Below are 22,557 nucleotides of genomic sequence, written 5' to 3'. Positions count from 1 at the left end.
AGGACTAGTGGCCTCAGGAGAGGAGGAAGAGAGAGAGATCTCTCTGTTGAGTAACTTTGGGCTGGTTAGAAAAGGCTTGTGAGCCAAGGTGAGCAGACGGTGGTGCTGGTGGGTCCAGAGCACGCTGAGGACAGGCCCCGTGAGGACACAGCAGGAAGGTGGCCACCTGCAAGCTGGGAGGAGAGCCCTCACCAGAAACCGAATTAGGTGGCACCTTTCATCTTGGACTTCCCAGCCTCCAGAACTGTGACAAAATAATTTTCTCTTGTTTAAGCCATTCAGTCTATAGCATTTTGTTATGACAGCCTTAGCAGACTAATATAGAGCCCAAACCAGAAAGAATCTCAGAAAACTCCCCATCCAGCCACCTTATTTTATAAATGTGTTTCTGAATGCAAGGCTGAAAGCATAAACTGGTAACAAGACAAGAAAAAACCACAAATTGTCCCATACTTGTAGATGACCTATGTGTGCAGAATTGGAACCCCAGTGTTTTTCTGAAGTATAGTAAAAATTGTTTTTGCACTTGGAAAGACTGAGCACGGTTTGGAGGCCTCGAATATCCCTGACACCTATGGGGGTAAGACATTCTGCTAATTACTAAGACACAAAGAGGTAGTAGAAGATCTCTGCTGTGTGTTAAATGACTTACCAACCATTCGTGCAACAAATATTTCCTGAGCACCTATTATGTGCCAAGTATTGAACTTGATTCGAGGAATCTAAAAAGAGTTTGTAGTTCAGCAATAGTTTTTTTTTTTGAGACAGAGTCTCACTCTGTTGCCCAGGCTACAGTGAGTGCCATGGTGTCAGCCTAGCTCACAGCAACCTCAAACTCCTGGACTTGAGCAATCCTCCTGCCTCAGCCTCCCAAGTAGCTGGGACTACAGGCATGCATCACTATGCCCGGCTAATTTTTTCTATGTATATTTTTAGTTGTCCATATAATTTCTTTCTATTTTTAGTAGAGACGGGGTCTCGCTCTTGCTCAGGCTGGTCTCGAACTCTTGACCTCGAGTGATCCTCCCGCCTCGGCCTCCCAGAGTGCTAGGATTACAGGTGTGAGCCACTGTGCCTGGCCCTAATATAGTTTTATAAGCACTAGATTCAAATACATCATATAATGCCACACAGGACAAGGAGTTCAAGAGTAACCTTAGGAAGACTAGAAAAGGCTTGTGGGTAGACTGGTGCTCGTGGATTCCCAGAGTGCGTTCCAGGGAGCATCTGGTGCAAAGGCAGGAATGCTGCCTCCCGCACTGTATCCCTTACGCCCAACCTCTTCTTTCCCTGTGCACTGCCATTGCCCTGTTCTACACCACCAGCCCCCCCTCACCTGGATTAGTGCAGCATCCTCCTGTCAGGTACACTCGTGTCTCCCTCTAACACCTTTGCCACATACAAGTCACATGATCTTTTCAGACCATGAATCTGAATCAGTATCACCCCCCTTTTCTAAAACTTGTAAGAGGTGTCCAGTGTCCTCAGGATATTTAGTAACATAAAATAATGAAGATGATGATAAAAATATCAAACCTACACCGCCCTTCTACGTACCAGGTATTAATCTACATGCTTTGCATATACAGTTGGTTCTCCTTATTGGTGCACTCTGTGTGTGTGAGCTCACCTACTCACTAGAATTTATTTGTAACCCCAGAATCAGCACTCATGGTGCTACTGTGGCCATTCATGGATGTGTGCAGAGTGGCAACAATTTAAGTCATCTGATGTGTATGCTTCTAGCTGAGTTCAAATAAGGTGATGCTGTGGCTTCTCATTTCAGCCCCCATATTTTAAACAGGTGTCCTTGTTCACTGCCCCCTTTTTGCATTTTGCTGGTGATGTCACTATTTAAAATGGAGCCTAGGCACAGTGTCCCAGTGCTGCCTAGTGTTGCTACGTGCAGGATGGCTGCAATGTGCTCACAGAGAAAATATGTGTGTTAGATACGCTTTGTTCAGGAATGAGTATAGTGCTGTTAGCCCTGAGTTCAATGTTAATGAATTAACAACACATATTTAAATCAGGTGCCTTTAAATGGAAGCACATATAAAACAAGGTTACATATTGATCGGGTGACGAAAATGCTATGACCAGAGGCTTGCAGGAACTCGGCCCTGTGTTTGCTCTGGGAGCAATGGTTCAGTATTCATTAACTCACTGTTCGAGGCCACTCTGTAGAACAAACTACAGTGAATCATGCATATCGACTGCAGTAACTCACTTAAAACTAGCAAGAACCTTATAGAATAAAGGGCAAATTTTTTTCTATCATCTTTTCTAATGCCCTAGTGCATCATCTCTCCTTTCTTTCCCCAGCTGCACTGGCCTTACAAATCTGTAACTTTATGTTTCTTTCCTGGTCAAGGACCCTGTCGTGGGCTATTTCCTTTGCCTTCTCACCCCACCTGATCGAAACCAGCCAGTTTAGATCCCTGCTATTCCACCCACGTCATCTCTCACCGTGCCTTTTATTCAATCAGTTGTTTGACGTCTTTCTTGCCTTCTCAACTCCGTGCCCCGTGAGTCTCCTGCTCACTGTCCTACCCCGATCGTCTGCTCTCGGTAGGTGGAGGAGAGAGAGCCCGCCAGGAAGACTGGGAAGGGTGCTCAGAGAGGGAGGAGGGAATCGGGCATTACAACCAAGAAGCAGGAGGGGAGGGAGTTAGAAGTGAGGGAGTCTTCCCCTAAGGAGCGCTGTCAAATGCCTCAGAGAGGAGGAAGGATGGAAAGTGCACGTGGGTTTTGTCACAAGGCGGTTAGTGGTGAGAAGTGGGCGAGGGCTGTGGAGCGGTGGAAGGTGTGTCCGGCGCGGCCGGATGAGGAATGCGTGGGACACGTGGCAGGGAGGATGGAGACCTCTCACGGGGTGTGGCGGGATGGGGAGAAGAAGCGAGCAGTTACAGTAGAGAAGGATATAGGATTGCAGGATTGGTTTGTAGAGGGTAAAAGATAAATACATTTTATAAGCTGAGGAGGAAACAGACAGTTGAGAGAAATTGACCAGGAAATCCAGTCCAGATCACGGGTGAAGCAGGGCTACTCGCTTTGTCCCTGGAGCCCCCAGGGGAAGGAGTGGCAGTGAGTGCAGCTGAGGACACTCCTAGATGCAGAGTGGGAGGCTGGTGCTTCTTGGCGGGGCCGGCGAGGCTGTCCGCTGGAGGGGCTACGTGTGAAAGCTCGGAGCGCAGAGATTCGGACCGGTGTGTGGTGAGGAAGAGCAACCGCGGAAAGCCGGCTGAGCAGAGCTGAGCACCGGCTGCAGCTGGCACCGGCAGTCTGAGTGAGGCCAACACGAGTGGTTCTGCATTTCCCCTCTCCCAGCAGTGCCCAGCAATCTGGGAAAAGGCCCACAGGCTGAGGGACAAGACAACAGGGCTTGGGTCTTGAGGGTTCCGGTGAGAGTGGCTGAGGCAATGGGCCGTGGGTCTGCAGTGGACAGGTAGGGCCGTGTGGCCAGGAGCCCGGCTAAGGGAGAAGGGGAGCCCTCGGGGTGGAGATCCTAATGTGGTTAGGAAAAACTAGCCAGTGACCTGGCGTCCCTGAGCATGAGGAACTTGGAGCCATAAGAGATGGTCCCTTGACATCCGTACATTAGAGTTTATGATGAGGGACGTGGTCCAGGATGTGGCCATAGAAGGTGACTGAAATGCAGTGGAAGGGGGTTGATGAGAGTGCGGAAGGTCATGAAGGCTTTACAGCTACGGTGTGCATCTGGAGTGGCTGGGAAGTCCCCGGACGATGGCAAGTAGTAGGGAAAAGGACAGAAGAGGCTGATGACATGGACCTCAAAGGAAGATCCGGTCTGCACAAAGGCAGCAGCTTGACTGTCGAGCACTTGCAAAGGAGACCAAGGATAATGCAAACAGTACGTCCGGGAGACACAGAGTGGAGAACAGCCGGGCTCCATTAGCGTGAAATACACAGAAGAACGTATTACAAGTGGGGCTGAAGGTGGAGATGGTAAGGAGGTTGGGGAGGAGACCCAGAAAAGACAAAGGGGAGGAAGGTCTGGGTGCTGTGGCTTGGACGTGGTCTGCCCGGCCCCACCAAGGCTCTGCTGAAATCGATCCCCAGGCTTGGAGGTGGGGCCTGGTGGGAGGTGTCCGGTCCTGGGGGTGAGTCTCTCATAACAGATTACTGCCCTCCCTGGAAGGGCTGAGTGAGTTCTCACTCTGTTAGTTTCTGTAGGAGCTGGCTGTCAAAAAGAACCTGGCACCTCCTCCCTTCCTCCCTTGCTGTGTGATCTCTGCACACGGTGGCTGTCCCTCGCCTCCCGCCACGAGGCCACAAGCGGAACCTCCCTGACGCCCTCACCAGCCGCAGCCGCCCACGCCACGCTTCGTGTACGGCCCGCAGAACGGGGAGCCAGAGACGCCCCTTTTCCTTACGAATTCTCCGGCCTCGGTATTCCTTTACAGCAACACAGATGGGCCAACACTGGCTCCTCAATGAGAGTGTCCCCGAGTCACCTAGAGGTGATACCACCCCACGGCTTCTGATGTCGTAGGTCTGGGGTCGGGTCTGAGAAACTCCATTTCTAATAAATGCCCGGGTGAGGCTGGTGCACTGGTGCCGGGACCGGACTCTGAGACCCACCATTCTGTGGGCCTGGTCCTTCCCGGAGGAGCCCCACACTGCCCGTGGGGACGGCCCGGAAATCTCCCAGGGTGAGGACGTGGCTGAGTCACGCCTCATCACACGGGTGACAACCGTACCCCAAACAACAAGAGTAAAAAGGAGATTTCAGATTCTGCTCAAACCTGAATGAGCCAGAAAGAGACTGTGGGGACTGTTCTGCCTACTGGCTTTAAGGTTCTAGGTGACAAAAGCTGTGGGAAAACACCCAGGGACAGAACAGTTAATGAAAAGTAGAAAGAATAGACTTTCCTCCCCTCAGTGCATAGAAAAATAAAATAAAATGGCTTACCTGTTACAGAGATTGTCCCTTAGGTTTCTCTAGAAGTTTGACTTCTCTTCCTGTGACAAAAAAAAGTTGAAAGTTGAGATCTGTAAGTTGCCTCTTTTCCCAGCCGGCTGCGTCATGAACGTGTTTCCCGAGGGGCACTGGGCGGTGACGTGGAGCTTGTGGCCTGGAACAGGGAGCCCGGGCAGGCACGGGGTTTGCGGCCCAGCTCCTGACATCCAGCAACCAATTAACAACTAACCACAGTTCCATTGTCCCATCTATGGAATCAGATGGTAGTGAGAGTTACATGGTGCCACATGCAAGCTGTTTACCCCACGCCTGGCATGTTGGAATTGTTCAATAACCCAAAGCTATCCACTACGGTCTGAATGTTTGTATTTCCCCAAAAATTCATATTTTGAAACCTAATCCCCAATATGATGGTATTAGGAAGTACAGCCTTTTGGGATGGAATCACAGCCCTTACAAACGAGACCTCAGAGAGCTGTCTCGTCCCTTCTGCCAGTGAGGCTACAGGGAAAAGACGGCTGCTTGGACGCAGCCCTCACCAGCCACTGCGTCTGCCAGCCTTGAGCCTGGACTTCCTAGTCTCCAGGACTGTGAGAAATAAATTTCTGTTGTTTATAAACCACCCGGTTTATGGTATTTTGTTATAGCAGCCAGAACAGACTAAGACACTCTAGTTGTTCTCTGATGGGTAAAATTTCAACTAAAAACTAAAAAACCAAACCAAACAACCAACCAAACAAACAAAAAACTTCAAGGAATTTGCTTTTTGGGGACATATCAAGCAAAGTTTCAATGAATAAATGTATAGCATTTCAATAAAATCTGTAATTTAGAAAATTGCTTATAATGAAAATAATTATGTATAGAACTTAATAAAGTACAGTAAGTGTTCAGATTTTTACCAACATCTCTGTGATTATTAGAATAATTTACTATGTGTAGATACAACCTTTTTGAGAAAGGCTCTTACTCCCAAGTAAACTACATATTGATAGAATGAGCTGTGTCTCAAATTTATCCTACAGTATTAGAATGATTACCCCCTTTCAGTGATTCAATTTCATATTCTTTTTGGCAACATCTTTTCACTTGGTATTAATTTTTATTACTCAGTAACTCCTTAAAATCAAATACATTGCTCAAATGTCACATGATTCTATTATTCTTAATGTTTACCATAGTACTTGTAATTCAATTCAAATGTTACTTGGAAGGGAAGACATGAGAAAAGCCAAGCCCATGCCCTCAGGAAGCGAACCCTCTGGTTGGGGAAGGCAAGAAGGCAAGAAACGCTTCTAAGTAGACACGATATCGTGCAGACCACAGGCAATGCCATCGGAGGAACACCAAAAACCCTGGGGTGGTTCAGGACCAGGACGTTGTGTAACTTGGCAGCTCCGAGAAGCTGACAGAACATGAGCCATGCATTGAGAGACGAGAAGAATCGTGGTACATGGAAAACTAACAATGACCAGGTACGGTGGGCGGGCCTTTCAGGCAGAGGGAACGTGACGAAGAGGAGGCAGGAAAGGATGGAGTGTTACTTGTTTAGCCAGCAAATAATTCTGAACTGCTGTTTGACAAGCCCTGTGCTAGGTACCAGGAAACTGGATTGACTGGGACACCACATGACGTGACCCAGAGAATGACAGCCATATGTGTGAAGGGTGAATATTCAGGATTGCTCAGCATTTAAAGAGGAGTCTCAGGAGGGACAAGCATTTACTTGGAGCACTAGGATTCACTCCAAGGAGTGAGATGAGAAGAGAGAAGAAGGCAGAATCATGGGATTTGAACATATACATTTATGGGGGGAAGGTTCTGGGCAAAAGAAATAAATAAGCAAGCGGCAGAAAAGGTTTGAGGCCTGGGACTCTACAGTGTCACAGCTCGGGAGAAGGCGGACCAGTCCAATGGTATCAAATGCTGTGCAGAGGACTGAGACAATTCTTAGAACTGGATCTTTCTCTTGATTTTGATTATACTGTATTTCCTGTATAACAAATCTCTAGCCATTACCTTTGTCTCCTAAGCATCAGACTCATATTTTGCATAAGTGATGTAGCATTTCTGAACAGAAGACCTCAGCAGTCAGTTACTCCAAACCCATATTTTGAAAGATGCAGAAACAAACAGTCTCAATTTTAGTGACTTATCCAGGGTCACACAGGGGAGTCAGTGGAGAGGAGCCAGGGCTTGTTCCCTGGGCCCCTGTCTGAGAGCATCCTCTATGAATCGATAATTGCACACAGTCCGTATTTCTGTTTTGAATAAGGCACTGAGCTGTCTGCCAGTGAGAGGTCACTGAGCCCTGTGACGCGCCGAACAGGTGCTGAGATAGGAGAGCGCCGGGAGGTGAAAGGTGAACGCACACTCGCCTTGCCCCGCGTGGAACGTACCACGCGGTTGGGACACAGACATCACAATCAGCGATAAGCGCTTTGTAGGAAACCGGTGGGATGTGATGGTAATTTGCAGTTATAGGTGAGAATCTGTAGATGGACTTAGGGTGAGGGATGGACTCTTTGAGGGGATTGTGTTTAAACTGGGATCCAAAACATGAAATGGAGCCAGCCACGCAAAGCAAAGCTCTCATCGAGCCCCTCTGCCGTTGAGAAGCCTCCAGTGGCTCTGCACCACCTACCAGATCTTTCGTATCCTCAGCTGCACACTCAAGGCCTTTCTAGCTTAGCTCTGAAACTCCCCTAGCTCCTTCTGTCTCTAGCCAAACCAGAATTTTCACTATTCTCTAAACAGTCCAGTGCTTTCCTGTTTCTACACCTTGGCACACATTATTTCCCCTAATCAGCATGCTTCCACGCCAATCAATGCTTTGCAAAATCTTACTCATCCTTCAAAACTCATTTCATATACCTCTTCCTCCAGGAAGATTTTTTTTTTAAAAGAGATGGGCATCTTACTATGTTTCCCAGGCTAGACTTGAACTTCTGGGCTCAAGGCATCCTCCAGCCTAAGCCTCCCAAGTAGCTGAGACTATAGGTGTGTGCCACCCCACCTGGCTAAGACTTTAAAAAAAAATCCCAAATAAAGGTAATTACTGCATTAAAAAAATTTCTACTGACTCTTTAAGCTCTTGCATGGCACTAATCACTTTCTGCCTCGGATTATGGTATGTAATTCATTTATATAATATTCTCTCCATTAGACTGTAAACTCTTACTAGGGAGGGGCCATGGTTTCATCATTGCATATCTACACATTTTATCTCCTGACACAGTGACTTGCATATAGGTGGTACATTGCATGCCTTTTAAAAAATCACTGACAATTTAAAGATATCTAATACCAATGTATAATATTATAACACAATATTCATATTTTATCAAATCTAAGATGCATGTGTATTCATTTACATTTTAACATCTCCGGAGTTGGAATGCATCTTACAACCATTGGCGTATCATGGCTACATTGGCAGCATTATTTTCTCTCTTCATGTTACATAAGATAATGGCACGTGTTACAATTGGTGACATCTAATATTCAATGAAACATAGCATTTTAATCCTATATTATAGTTTATCTCAGGAATATATTATAAATTTTATCAAATGTGAGTGCCTACTCTGTGCACAGTCATACAAAGAAGTACAAGACCTGGTCCATTTATCCAAGAACCTTCTATGATGAAACTAACAATATCCAGAAATGGAGTGATAATTTTATGAGCTGCAAGCAATATAGAGGTCCTATGTTGAAATAACAACAATAACCATAAAATAAGATGATACTTCAAAGAAGTTCTAATTTTTCCCAGGATGACTTTTTGAAATAATAAATCTTTTCAAAAGGAAACATTTTGGGTACACTGCTGGTGCCTTGGAAATATATATGCTTCCATACATGGAAGCAAGTGTGAATAATTCATTTTTTTGGCAAGTTGGCAGTGACATGGCATTGGCTTGTTCCTGGTGAGCACCTGATGGTGCAGGCTAATCAGAGCCAAGCCTTGTGGGATTTGAGCAAAAGCAGCAATCCCAGTGTAGTCGAGCTCCCCAGGAAGGCCCTATGGAAAACTGGGGCCATGAGCGATGGGTAGAAACTAGTCAGGCAGAGAGGACAGGTTCAGCAGCAAAAGGGTAGGAAAGAACACGACTGTGTGAAAGACAGGGGAGAGACCCACGTTTGAATCTGGAGGTAACAGATGAAGACGGCATGTGTGGCCAGGTTACTGGGGCCCTAGGAGGTGGGCCCAGAAGTCTAAACATGGCGTGACTGGCAAAGGGAGAAGGGATGGAAGCAATATGTTAGGAAGCATGACCTGCCAGCAATAAGCAGAGAAAATTAAAAGGGTTGGGTACAGAAAGACTTGCTAAGACTTGACCCTTCGAATTCAGTGACGAGATGAAAAGAGGCTGGTGTGTGGTGGTATCAAGGGGAACCCAGAAGAAGCAGCAAATTTGGAAAACGATTTTTTCAAGATTTCCTGGATTTTCAAGTTAGATTAATTCCTATCACCCACAGTTTCTTTCAGAACTTTGGTGTGTATGTTTATTACATATAGTGTCTTGGAAAAGTTATGTTGTTTCAGTAGCTGTTTCATTCCAACCAACAAAATGAACAGTATCTGTTCCTTCCAACCAACCAATCAACCAACTAATCAACCAACCAACCAACCAAGCAACCAACTAAAAGCACCTAGAGGAAACAAACAGTAGCAGGAAGAAAACTTAAAAAAACAAAACAAAACCCTAAACCATTGACAATAATATCCTCATATTATTTGCATCCAAAAAGAACAGAAGTCTATTTTTTTAAAAAGTCAGAGAACAAAACAAGCTCTTGGAAATTAAAACAAGACAGCAAAAATAAATATTTCAATAGAGGATCTAGAAGAAAAAGGAGAGGAAACCTCACATAAAGTAGCAAAAGGGATAAAGACATAGAAGATTGAATAGGAAAGATAAAAAAATTAGAGGTCCATTCCAGGAGGTCCAATATCCAAATAACAGGAGTTCTAGAGAGACAGAACAAAAGGAGGGGGAATTCATCCCAAAATAACTTGAGACAATTTCACATAATCGGAAGACAGGAGGTTCTGGACTGAATGGGCTCCCCAAGTTCCCAGCACAATGGATAAAATTAGAATGAACACTGAGACATATCATTGTGATATTTCAGAGCTAGGATAAAAGTGAAGATCCTACAGGCTTTCAGAAAGGTAAAAAACAAAAAAACAAACAAAGATGTACAAAGAGCTGTGGATCAGAATGGTTTTGGACTTCTTAAACACACATACACTTACATAACAAACAATTCTAAGCCTGGCCAAACTGCCAATTCAATGCGAGGGTAGGATAAAGACATTTTCAGATACGAGAGGTCTCTAAACTCTAAACATACACTTTTCCCCAGGAGGCTACTGGACGAAGGAAATAACAAATGAGGGAGTGAAGCAAAAGGGGATGAGAAGGGATACAGGAAACAGGGCATTAAGTAGAGAAGAGAGACCAGGTATTCCCCAGAAAGAGGTGCCGGGAGGTCCCAGAATGCCAGCAGGGCACACAGGGTCGAAAGGGCGTCTCCTTCCGGGGGGAAGAGGTGAGACGGCTCTGGAGAGCCTTCTTTTGAGAGATGAAATTGACTAAAGTGTCCCAAAGGGAAAAGGTTTACATGATACAACAGGGAAAGAATTTGGGGTTGAATCAGTGGTAAGTGTACAGAACACTCAGTAAATGAAAATGAGCCTTTTGTTACCTCCAGACAAAGGTTGTTCACGAAAGGAAATACAATGGTAATTCACTACCTGTCTTCTCTGTGAACAGTATTTACATAGTGGTAATATTCAACTAACCAAAATTAAAGGAGGCAGGTTTGGTGGAGAATGGGAACATTTCCTCTGTGTGGTGTGGCAGGAAGTGGTGTTGAATTATCTTCTTCCTTGGTGGGAGATAATATCTAACACTGGAAAAAAAATCAAGAAATGCTAATAGAAACATTCATTTGGAGAGAAAGAGGCAAATACCAAAACAATTAGTTAAAAGCTGTGATTTCCTTTGAGAAAAGAGAAAAGTGCTTACAGGTGAGCAGTCAGGGTTTTATTTGCAGATTTGGGAACCAATTTATTCACAAGAGTGAAGCCGTGAGCAAAAGTTAGATTATGGAAAACACTAACAGTCGTGCTTCTGAAAAGGCCACTGCACATCTGTTTATTTAACCGACATTAATTATTAAACGTCTAGTGCTGTGGGCCAGTTCACGTACCAGCGGTGATCACAGCAGGAAGAATAAGACACAGCTTACAATCTAGCCAGGTGAGGAAAATGTAAAAACAATTACGATCCAGAGATGTAACAGAGCGTGTAGGCAAAGTGCTATGACAACGGGGGTCGGCAATCAACCTTTCAGAATACTCTAGAGCTGTGCAGTCCAAATGGTGACTACTGGCCACATGTAACTAATTAAATTACTTAATATTAAATACAATTAAAAGTTCAGTTTCTCGGGTAAACTAACCAGCCATACTTCTAGGGCTCAGAAGCTGTGTGTGGCTGGTCGCTACTGTATCGCACAGTGTGGACCCAGAACACTTCATCATCACAGAAAGTTCTGCTGGATGGTGCTGGTCTAGATGTTCTTAAATGGTGGTTTTTTCAGCATTGTCAAGTACAACATTAAACCCCTAAAGGATCACATTCCATGGTCTATTAGCAAATAGAAATCTTGCTTGATATTTAACCAGCTATCTATCCATGCAGTGGAATTTTTACTTTGCTAGCAATTTAGCTTTCAAGTGGAGCCACCTCTGAACTAGGAAGGGGTATTTCTCCTGATACTGACTGACCACCCCCAGGGGCTGGAGACTAATACTGCTGGGGACCAGCAGTCTGGGAGTCTTTGGGAAGGCACTTTTGCATAGTGGGAAGAGGGGCGAGCTCTGTAGTCAGAAACTCTTGAGTTTGAATCTTAGCTCCCCTTACAAAGTATGTGACCTCGAGCAAATCTCTCAACCTCTCTGTGCCTTCTTCCTTCATGGGGGGTGTACAGATAACACGTGACTCCGAATGAGCAGGTGGAGCATTCAGTGTGCAGGCTGGCAGAGAGGGGCCCGTCAGTGGGGAAGAAGGCAGGCCCTCCTCTCCTCTCACCTCTCTCATCGCTACCCCATTTTCCAGGATTCGTTAAAGGATCTATCATTGTCCTAGAACTTGAGTGTCTCTAATAGGAAGGAGAATTTATGCTCAAAGGGCAAAGGGAAAAAGAAGAAGGGAAAAGGGTACCAGCATTTACTCAAAGCCCAGGACATGTCGGACCCACTCGTAGGTATTTTATGTTGTTTTATGAATCCTCCCAACCAGGTAAGGATGTGAGGAAGGTGGCTGGTGGGGAAGGTTTGTGGGTGGATAAAGGAAGCATGGTGGCAGATCAACCCACAAGGGTGGGCTGGGGTCAGGTGGGGGGAGCCCTGAGTGCCAGGGAGGGCCTGACTCTGCAGAGCTGCAGGTCCTGAGGCTGGACTCCCTGGTGGGACCAGGGCACAGCTAGTGAAGGTGAACTGCGCCAGCCTGGCCTGGGACTTACCCGCAGACGGGTTTTATGCAGAGTTTACACCACAGAGTGGATGGTCTATCTGAGTTACCTTCTTTAATTTCTGTGAGAGGAATAACAAAATTTCTTTCCAAGTGCAGTTAAATTCTAAATATTAATATGATAAGCCTGAGTTGGCACTAACACTGCTTGCAAGAATTAACTTTCCCTTGTAAATTGTAAATGCATTCAGGTTTGTTTTCCCTTTTTCTTTGATGGGTTGGCCCCACCCCCAGCCCCAAGCGGGGTCAATATCTGAATAGAGAGCAAAGAGCTCAAGCTGGGCTCCTTTCTCCGAACAAGCTTTGCAAGCTTTGCAACATCTTCCTTGGATGCGAATCAGCTGGGAGCCTTCCCTGTATTCCAAGAGGAATTCCTGCGTTCTCATACAGGGGCTCCTTTGTTGTCTGAGGTTATGAGAAGTTAACCACTACTCGCACAAGGAAATATCTTTTCATTGTGTGAAGTAATGATCAAAGAGGAGCATTTAAACCAAGGGAACAGAACCGTGATTTATATCTAGAATCTCTATAGAAAAAAAGAAAAATCCTGGTTACTTCAGTAAAGCACAATCATCTGCAGTATAGAGTGTAAAAGTCACTCATCTATTGGTGAATTTTAAAGTTTAGTCCTTAGTACACGCCCAATTCTAAATATTCTTTTAAAGTATAAAAACTTTCTTTTTGCACCTGATGTGCTGACAAATATCTCTGATCTTTTCCAAGTGCTTAAAGTGAGACCTTTTATTCATTAAAAATTGTTATATATTTGTATATACATATAAAATTGATGTCATTATGCACACATACACATATACATATAAGCACAGAAAATATAATCATAGCAACCTAACCTTGTGTTATGTGTTCAGTTTTTTCCAAGGTTTGTTTTAGTTTATGTCTATCAGCATACTAATTTTACACAAAATATAAACAGCATGGCCTGCTTTTTCTTTTCTTTTTTTGGTAATTTTAAATTTTTATTTTTTTTACACATTGTAATAACAGTAAGCTATAGTATATCACAAAGTAGCGAGAAGAGAGGCTTTTGAATGTTCTCACCATAAAGAAATGACAGATAGGTGGGGTGATGGATATGCTAAATACCCTGATTTGATCATTATACATGTTTTTTTCAGTAAGCATTATGTCTCTGACCTCTTCCATGACAACACATAATGTTCATAATAATTGTTTTAAATGGCTGCAAATTATTCCAAGAGTGACCCCTGCCAGTTATAATAATTAACCATTCTTCTCTAGAGTTTAACATTTTTGCAACTTTCCATTTTTGGTTAAATCATCCAAGTTCAATGTGTACCGTGCTGACTATAAACATGATATAATTTTAATGTGTGAGATGATTTTGATTTTCCTTGTCTTTCCATTCTTTTCTTCTGACATGAAGTAAAGATGACCCAGGACCTGCAGCCAGGAGGCTAAGTTCCTCCAGCACAAACCAGGAAGTGCTGCATCCACAAAACATCACTGCTATGCAAATTCAAAACTGCAGGTCAGAGTGCAAGGAAGACCTGCCCAGCAGTTACCAGGCAGAAACACTCCTTTCCAAATAGTTAAAGACCCCACCCAATCGACCCCGGGGAATCAGTGCCAAAGTCTCTGTTCCTATCAAGTTAATAATTTTCTCTCTCTTTGCAGCAGCACGAGCTCTGCCCAGGTGGAGGTGGCAAGACGTGGAGTGCTGCGATCACAGCTCACTGCAGTCTCAAACCCCGGGGCTCAAGTGGTCCTCCTGCCTCAGCCTCCTGACTGGCTAGGACTCCAGGCGTGTGCCACCATGCCTGGCTAATTAAAAATTTTTTTTTGTAGAGACAGTCTCGCTCTGTTGCCCAGGCTGGTCTCGAGCTCCTGGCCTCAGTGATCCTCCTGCCTCAGCTTCCTGACTAGCTGGGACTACAGGTGTGAATCACGGTGTCTGGCCTCAAGGTGCGTCTCTGTTAGCAGCTGGGCCCCCAGGAGCAGTGGTCCACAGTCAATCTGTAGATCTGCAGGTGCTCCAATGCCCTTTGGCTGTTATCTTTTCTATTTACGAAGTCCATATTCTGTCTCAATTTTTTCACATATGTGGCATAAGAGATTTGTCTCAGATATCTAAAGTGCCTTTTGCTGGGGGCATATGAGGGTGAATGAGAGAGAATGGACTGAGGCAGCACTGGGGGCCAAGTCACTGCAGCTGTGGTGCTGTCGGTTGATGTGCCCACTGCTGCTCAGGGGGGTCACAGCCAGGCTCTTCCCTGGGCCCAGGCTGCAGTGCAGTTACACTCACTGGTAGGTCCACTTTAAGTTCTTTGAGAAATCTCCATACTGTTTTCCATAGGGGTGGTACTAATTTGCCACAATTTAAGCTTTTCATTTATACCGTGGAGTCTTCAGTATGGCAGGATGCACGCAGCCAAGCCTATCACTGCAGAGGTGCACAGGGAATAGGAGATCAGGAGGTTAATCAACCCGGGCTCCCTTCCTGTCAATGAAAGTCCTCAGATGTAGACTCCTGGCAAGTGTCTCCAAATACACACCCACAACTACTGTGTCAGTACAGGATCGAAGACAGTCTTCATCATTCCTCTTTAAACTTCAGACCCATTTGTCCATAATAAATCTGTCAATTCGTATGAATTAATACTTTAGAATAGGAAAATTCTATCACTTTTATGCATGTATACAATATTGCAAATTTGTACATGTAAGCATTTAAAATATTCTTCAATTTTTATAATCTGCTTTGCATTATTTTACTACTTTAATAAAGCAAGAGCTTCAAAAACAAGGTCAAAAAGCTATCCAGGCCTCTGTCAACCTCTGAGAAACCTTGAGTTGTTCTATAGAAAAACCAGGTTGTATGTGCATCATAAATGTAATGCAAAAGGAGATATTAGGGGCATATTTTTGTGCAATTACTATGTTTAAGGAAAATTTTGGGGGGCAGAATGTACCTTGTGTAGATGTGTCACTATTGTTGAGTCCTTAAGTATCTATGTATTAAGATCATTAAGAACTGTTTTATGGGTTACATATTTGTATTGGCACAGGGCAGACATTCAGTTACATGAAGCTACGAGTATGATGCCACTGGTCCTGCAGCTCTTCTCCTGTCAGCAGGTAAGGGCCCTGGTGCTGTGGGCCCATCACTCTGCCCCAAGCTGGCCAGCCACGCCAGGAATAACTGAGACTGCATGTATTGACAGCAGGGACCTGAACACTTCAGTTAAGTTATCCATCCCTAAATCTCTCCCATCCTAGATGAGGTTTGTAAAGTATTTGGACACCTTGCTCAAGCTATTAGTTTTAGCGGAGAGCAACAGAGAGAATAACGGCTATTACAATGAATAAAGGTTAACACATTAACTGCCAAGTGAGTTGTATTTAACTCATGCTAGTTTTGAGGCCAGGGTCTCTTAAAGCATATGTAACTCACACGTTTCTTCACCTTGGGAGCCAAGAGAGGTATTTTTCAAGTTGCGTATAACTCACGCACAGAAAACAATAAAAAATAACAAATTTTTTCATTAAATTAAAAAGGATCATTTTGTTTTCAAAGTTTTTATTCTATTTTCATAATAAAATGCCGTGGCCCCAAGGAAAATATTATTTTTTTTTCTAGCATGGCAGTCAATGTATTAAGATAGAATCATAGTATTTGTGTAGGATGGAGAAAGCCCCAAGAAGATATTAATGTAACCCACATGTGTTACGGATTGGGAACAAAGCCCTGGGAAGCTACGTGACTGCCATGCCACCATCCTTGTGGAGATCTAGAGCAGGAGTTGGGCCACATTTTTGGAAGTAAAACTTTATTAAACGTAGCTATGCCCATTCATTTATGCATCGTCTATGGCTGCTTTCGAGCTACACAGCAGAGATGAGTAGTTGCAACAGACACCGCATGACCTGCAAAGTCGAAAATACTGCCTTTCTGGCTCTCTCCAGAAAAGGTTTGCTGACTCCAGCTCCGTAGGACAAACTGAGTGCAGGATGAGGAACCAAGGCGTGCCAGCAACCACACGAGTAAGCTCGGAAGTGGATCTTCGCAGAGCTGCCAACGGGCACCTGAGTGAGCCTGAAAGCAGATTCTCCACCCCAGTCCTGCCTGGCCATGGCCCTGGCTGACAGCTTGACTGAGACCTCGAACCAGAGGTCCTGCGTTATGCTATGCCTGGATTCCTGGCCCACAGAAACCATAAGATTACAAATGTTTGTTTTAAGCTGCTATATTTTGGGGGGTGATCTGTTACACAGCAATAGATAACTAATATAATTGCATCTCTTTAGCTAGGCTTGCCTTTTCAAGGTGAGTGAAATTCCACCTCCCGATCAAAGTCCTAATAGGATCCCAAACGGAACCATCAAAGGGCTGTGCCAAGTGCTCCCAGGCGTCCACCCGTGGCCAAGTGGTCCGCGTTGTAGGGGTCTGTCTCTCAGTTTCACAACCACAGAGTCTGAGTTAGCGCCTATTGTTCATAATGAACAGGAGAATGATAACACGTATTTGCTGAGTGCTTGCTGTCAGGCAGTTCCTGTGCATTGTCCCACTGAACCCTCACGGAGACTCTAGGAGGCACTTAACAGGTGAGGGAGCGAAGGTTAGAGGTTAAGGAACTTGCCTTATATCCTCTCACTAGCAAGCGGCAGAGCCAAGATTCGCCTCTGACTGTCCCCTACGTCAGAGGTCTACACCCCAAAGACCCGGGGTGCACGGCTCCGGCCGGGCACCGTGGCTCACAGTGAGGAAACCAGCACCCTCACCCATGAAGTGGTGATGATAAGGCCCCTTTCCTATCTCTCAAGTCACTGCGAGCACAAGCACAGGTCCTGAAATAGTGATTTTTAGTTTTCCATAAATATGGAATCAAAATGAAGTGACTTACTGATCCGCTTACCAGACACCCCCTAGCTGTGGCAGACCTGAAGGACTAGAAATGCAGGTAAAGGTGGATACAGGTGTGACCCTGGGACCCGCCTGCCTAGACCCCTCCCCACTCCCTTCCTCTCTGGCTCTCGGCATCACTGTGACCTCACCTCATCTGCAAAAAACCACTGAATAATGGTGGGGATTGGGACGATAAGGTGTTGGGATAGAGGAGAATCCTCGATTCTTTAAAAAATCCCTCCCACTTTCACACTTTGGGAGTTTGTACTGGGACTGTCCACGCATACTCTCCTTCCTGGAAAGCCCTGTGTATAGCACCTGGCTGGCTGTGCCTTCTTAATCTTGGTCTTTTCCAGAAGGTTTCCTGATGCCTCCAGGCTGGATTAGTTGTCCCGGTTCTGAACTCCCACAGCACCCTCTTGTACCGCTCAGACAAAAGAGCTGCAATTTTCACAGTTGCATCCTCAGGATGTAGAGGAACAGCTAGTGTATGGCAGGTATTCAATCAACTCTACCTGAATAAAGGAAAGAATTTTCACTGACTTGTAGGCTGTTCTATGCTAGACTATTGCTATGGTCTGAACGTTGCTGTCACCCCAAAATTCATATGTTGAACTTAAACCCCAATGTGAAATATCAAGAGGTGAGGTTTTTAGGAGGTGATTAAGTCAGGAAGGCTCTGCCCTCACTAATGGGATTAGTGCCCTTACAAAAAAGACGTAAGGGAGCTGCTCTCCCCTTCCGCTGTGAGCACGGCAGTCAGGCACCAGCAGATGCAGCAGAGAGTGAGCCCTGAAGGCACCAGATCTGCTGTTGCCTTGATCTGGGACATCCCAGCCTCTGGAGCTATTAATATTTTAAATTTCTATTATTCATGAGTTATCCAGTGTAACTTATTTTGTTATGGCAACTTGGACAGACTAAGACAAATATAAATGCCACGAGGAAGCTGCCCAGTGTTTAACCCAGTATCAAGCACATAGTGGGCGCTCAATAAGCCCTAAACATATGGCCTCCTATTATTAGATTCAGGACCGTCTGGTGGATTAAAGGAAGGAGAGTCCAAGGAATGGCTTCAGGTTAAGAAGATACCTGACTCTACCTGAGTCCCAGCTGAGGCCAAGCCGGAATGCATTTGCATGACCTTCCTGGACATGGGTTCTTGGGACTTAAATTCCAGGGCTTCATGATTCCATAATGTCATGGTTGTGAGTTCATCTTTTAGTAAAAGTATTATCTATCTATTCTGATCAATGCCAATGACTTTGGATTTTAATTGTATCTTTCTTGGAGCAGGGATTTTTCAAAAGTAAACCAAAAAAGAAAGACTGCTATTTCTGTATGGATTACTATTTCATTTTGCTTCCTTAAATGCTACTGAAAAATCCAAACAAAAAAATAGCATTGCTTTCCTCCAAGCAACAGCAAAATTACAAGAAGCCAAAAACTTTTTATCAGGGTTTCCTTTTAGCATCATTTATGATGAACTAGGTAAAATGGACATCCTAAGAAAATAAAGAACCTGGCATACACCAAATATCAAAAGCAGAAAAAAATTCTGCCTGATAATCACTAGGAAAATGTGCACTGTAAATGTTTCCCACTATTGTTTGGCAATCCACCTACTTTCCTAAGGGAATCAACTTTGCAGACATGATTTGTCTCCACTGGATGACTATCCAAGTCTGAGTCAAACAGAACTTGCCCAGGTATCACTTTTATCCTTTCCACTTAAGCACTCCAACTCCTACAAATGGAAAGCAATTTTCTAGAAAATATTGGAAGGATCCCCAGTTGTTGTTTTTTCATTCATTCTTTTTTTTAACAAAAAAATATTAGATATCTGTAAGGGTCAGGTGAGAAGGAGGGCAGTGAGAAAATTTTCCAGATCAAAGAATGTTTCCTTATAAAAGCTAAAATCAACAGAACAGCCCTACCTTCCGCAGTGTGGAATGTAATGAGGAAGTAATCCAAAACCAATTAAAGTAGATTTAAGTAACTGAGCATATAAAGATATGTGTGACAATTCATAGATCACAAGGGTATTTCTAGAGAATAGTACAGGATAGAAGTAAAACAAAACCAGAAACTGATAAGCTCTTAACCTACTTCAAATTCACTCAACTAAGTAAATATGAGACTGGATTAAATTTCTAATTTTCAATCCTTAAAGTTTTCTTAGCTGGATATCCTAACATGTAAAGTACATTCACTTACTGTTCTTTTGGTGGGGGGCAATCCCGCTGCTTAAGTCAGAAATAGCTGGAAATGGATTCCATAATATTCATTAGCAAAACATGAATACATGTACACACTGCACAAAATGCATGACGTTTTGGAGATGTTTATCTATAGCCTGCTTTTGGGTAGTTTGAAGGCTTCTTGACAATATTCACTCTTGCTAGTGGGCAAATGTGGAAATTTCAATCCCAGAAGTAGTCAGCATAGTTTTTAGCTTCTCCTTATTAACAATGAGATGAAAGCTATGTTCCTTATTTCAACTATGTTCAAAATGGTGCCATTGTTTTGGGGAAATCGTCATTTTCACTCTGTGGTTCAGGCAGGTGCACGGTTGCAGACCGGTCACACCTCCCACGTAGTGGTGTGCTGGCCAGTGTTTAACAACTAGTTCTGTAGGAAAAAAATGCTTATTGTAAATAAAGGATGTGCAGCACACAGTTTACAAATAATAAATAAAACTTTTTAAAAAATAATAAATTCCATATAGAGAATTGATTTTTACAGAATGCTTCAAATGAGTTTTGCCAGACTCTTCTATCCATAGTTAACCTATGGTTTTAACTGATGAATAGGTATAGTCTGGACATGAATATTGGTTGATATGTTTAAGTGAACAAATTTAGAGGAGAGTGAAACAAAGAACATATATTTTGGAATTTCACTTGTTTGCTAATGACATGAGCAAATTCTCTGTGAATCTGCTAATAGTTTTTGAATGTTAGAAGAAAAATTTCCTCAAGGAATTTTCTGTGTTATTTGCATAGAACAGCTATAGACTCAACACACTTTTAAGTGTAATTTGCATTAACATTTTCTTCACATTCTTAATCACAGACAAGCAACAGAACAATAAATCAGGCCCTGATTTATAGCCGTTGCCGATTTCCATGGTGTAAATGCTCCAGCCCTGGCTGATTTCAAGCTGGCAATGTTAAGTCACGGAACACAAAGTTGTGAAGAGACGTGAGGTGGCACATCATTATACAGTGTTTGCACCACACAAATACAGTGACGTAAATGACCTCGAGAGCACAGACAACAATAAAATATTTTGGCAGTGATGAACTTTGAGTATTTATTTACTTTGTTTTTAATATAATTTATTTAATTATACTTTAATAGCATTTAATTTTTAATATAACTAAAATCTCACAAAATTTCTGAAAGTCTGAAATCTCGCAGCTCGTGCCGGCTGGCTCTGGCCCAAGTTTTCTGGGTTTTAAGCTTGAAGGGCCAATGTGTTTCCCAGACAACTTTCCCTCAGCCGCACGTCACTAACTGTCAATCAACAGTGACCCTAAGGCCCAGCTTGCCCTGCTGCGTTGATCAACCTAAAGGGGGCGGGTTGTCTGGTATGAAGTTTCCAGTAGGGTATTAACATTTCGTAAAAAGCAGGTGGGAGGAAATGACTTTAGCACAGTCGTGTGGCTTTGAGGCAATACTCAGTTTCCTCAGCTGTAGAATGGGGAGAATGCAGTTCCCAGGGCTGCTACAACGCATGCAGAGCTCCTAGATTAATGCCCTGAATACAGCAGATGCTCAATAATTAAATGTCTATCATTAAGACGATCACAGAAGCACTGTGAAAGGTTCCACTTCTGGACACACGCGGGTCAGCTGGGAGAGCCGCTTCCTCTCCTCCAAGGAGAAGCAGCTTTCAGCCGTGCCTGAGGGAGGAGCGGGTGTGGGCAGAGCCCAGCTGCAATCAGTTTTCCTGACCACGTGGAAGACTGTTCCCCGGTGCCCGAGGATTGCTATTTTCATCCCTTCTCAGCCAATAGCAGAAAAAGCCAAGAAAAATTTGTCATTGGAGAGCTTTAGCACAGACTCAAAGGGTAAATTCTAACAGTAGATGTTTTTAGGTTGGAATCCTGGGTTGTCTTATGAGGTGCTAGAAGTTAGGAAGACTCAGTTGCCTCCTATGTACTCTACGAAGATAATAGGAACATTCTGTTTAGATGGAAGATAAAATCTTTTCAGGAGTTTTTTAGAATATTTATTATTACTTTTGGGATTCAGGCCTTTTTAGATGTTTTCTTTATCTCCTTTTTTTAAAGCAGACATCTGAAGAACAAAGCAAAACAATACAAATACAAGAGGGCTTTCATTATTTTTTAACATGCAATTGGAGTAATAATACCTATCTGACAGGTTTGTTGTATTAAATGAACCACAAGATTTAGCCATGGAATGTGTCTAGCTCACTGCCCGGGTGGAACACCTACGGATAGCTGTGGTAGGTAGCACATTGCATTCTTTCCTCCTTTCAAATCAACTCAAGGTTAGCCAGGGGGCTACAGACAGAACGTGGATGAAGAGGCCAGCTTCCACCTTTCTCCTAAATGGGCAGGTAGCAGGCTGCATGATTTCATTTTTTCCCCTCCAAGAATACAGTATGTTCTTCCAAGCTTAGAAAGGACAGACCGCTTGCGATAGTTATTAACCAAATCAAATCTCAAGGAAGTAAGGATCCTAAAGTCCTCACTTTTCCTTTAGAAACGCTATTCTTCATTTTGGATTGCAGGGACACTGAGGATTAATTGATAAGCCACAGACAATTTCAGCAAACACTGAGAGTTGCAAGCACAGAAAGGATAATAGAGCCACCAGGAGTCAGCCTAACTTTAAAATGTATTTATAGAATCAATAGTACACAATCATATGGTTGGGGACAAAATACAAAGGAAGAAATACATATGATACTTAAAGCTAGAAATATTAAAAGAATTAATGGCTTGCAACTTAAAGTACCTAGATCTACAATAAATACATTTATGTCACACGGTATTGAAGACAATTCGATATGTGCTTCTGGGGAAATCACAGAATTTAGCCTAGAAACATTTTAAGGCATAAGGACTTTAGGTAATATGTTATTAAATTTAGCATCACTCAATTCAGAGATTTGAGTTCTAGCTGCCATATCATCATGTTTTATA

The 22,557-nt window shown here is 43.8% G+C and overlaps 1 protein-coding gene across 6 annotated transcripts in view; it reads right to left on the bottom strand.

Moving 5' to 3' along the window:
* Positions 1 to 22,557, bottom strand: part of C4H4orf19 (chromosome 4 C4orf19 homolog) — an 89,853-nt gene that overhangs the window by 15,217 nt on the left and 52,079 nt on the right. For 5 of the 6 annotated variants that reach the window (XM_045550498.1, XM_045550503.1, XM_045550502.1 and 2 more), the window contains exon 2: positions 4,934 to 4,983. The gene's annotated coding sequence lies outside the window, so the exon portion shown is untranslated. Of the gene's footprint in view, positions 1 to 4,933; positions 4,984 to 10,757; positions 10,868 to 22,557 lie in introns of all 6 variants that reach the window. The other variant, XM_045550500.1, reaches the window with a different exon arrangement.

This window comes from Lemur catta, chromosome 4, assembly GCF_020740605.2.
Source record: "Lemur catta isolate mLemCat1 chromosome 4, mLemCat1.pri, whole genome shotgun sequence".
Classification (NCBI taxonomy): domain Eukaryota; kingdom Metazoa; phylum Chordata; class Mammalia; order Primates; family Lemuridae; genus Lemur; species Lemur catta.
This window is presented reverse-complemented; position numbering and strand designations above follow the sequence as displayed.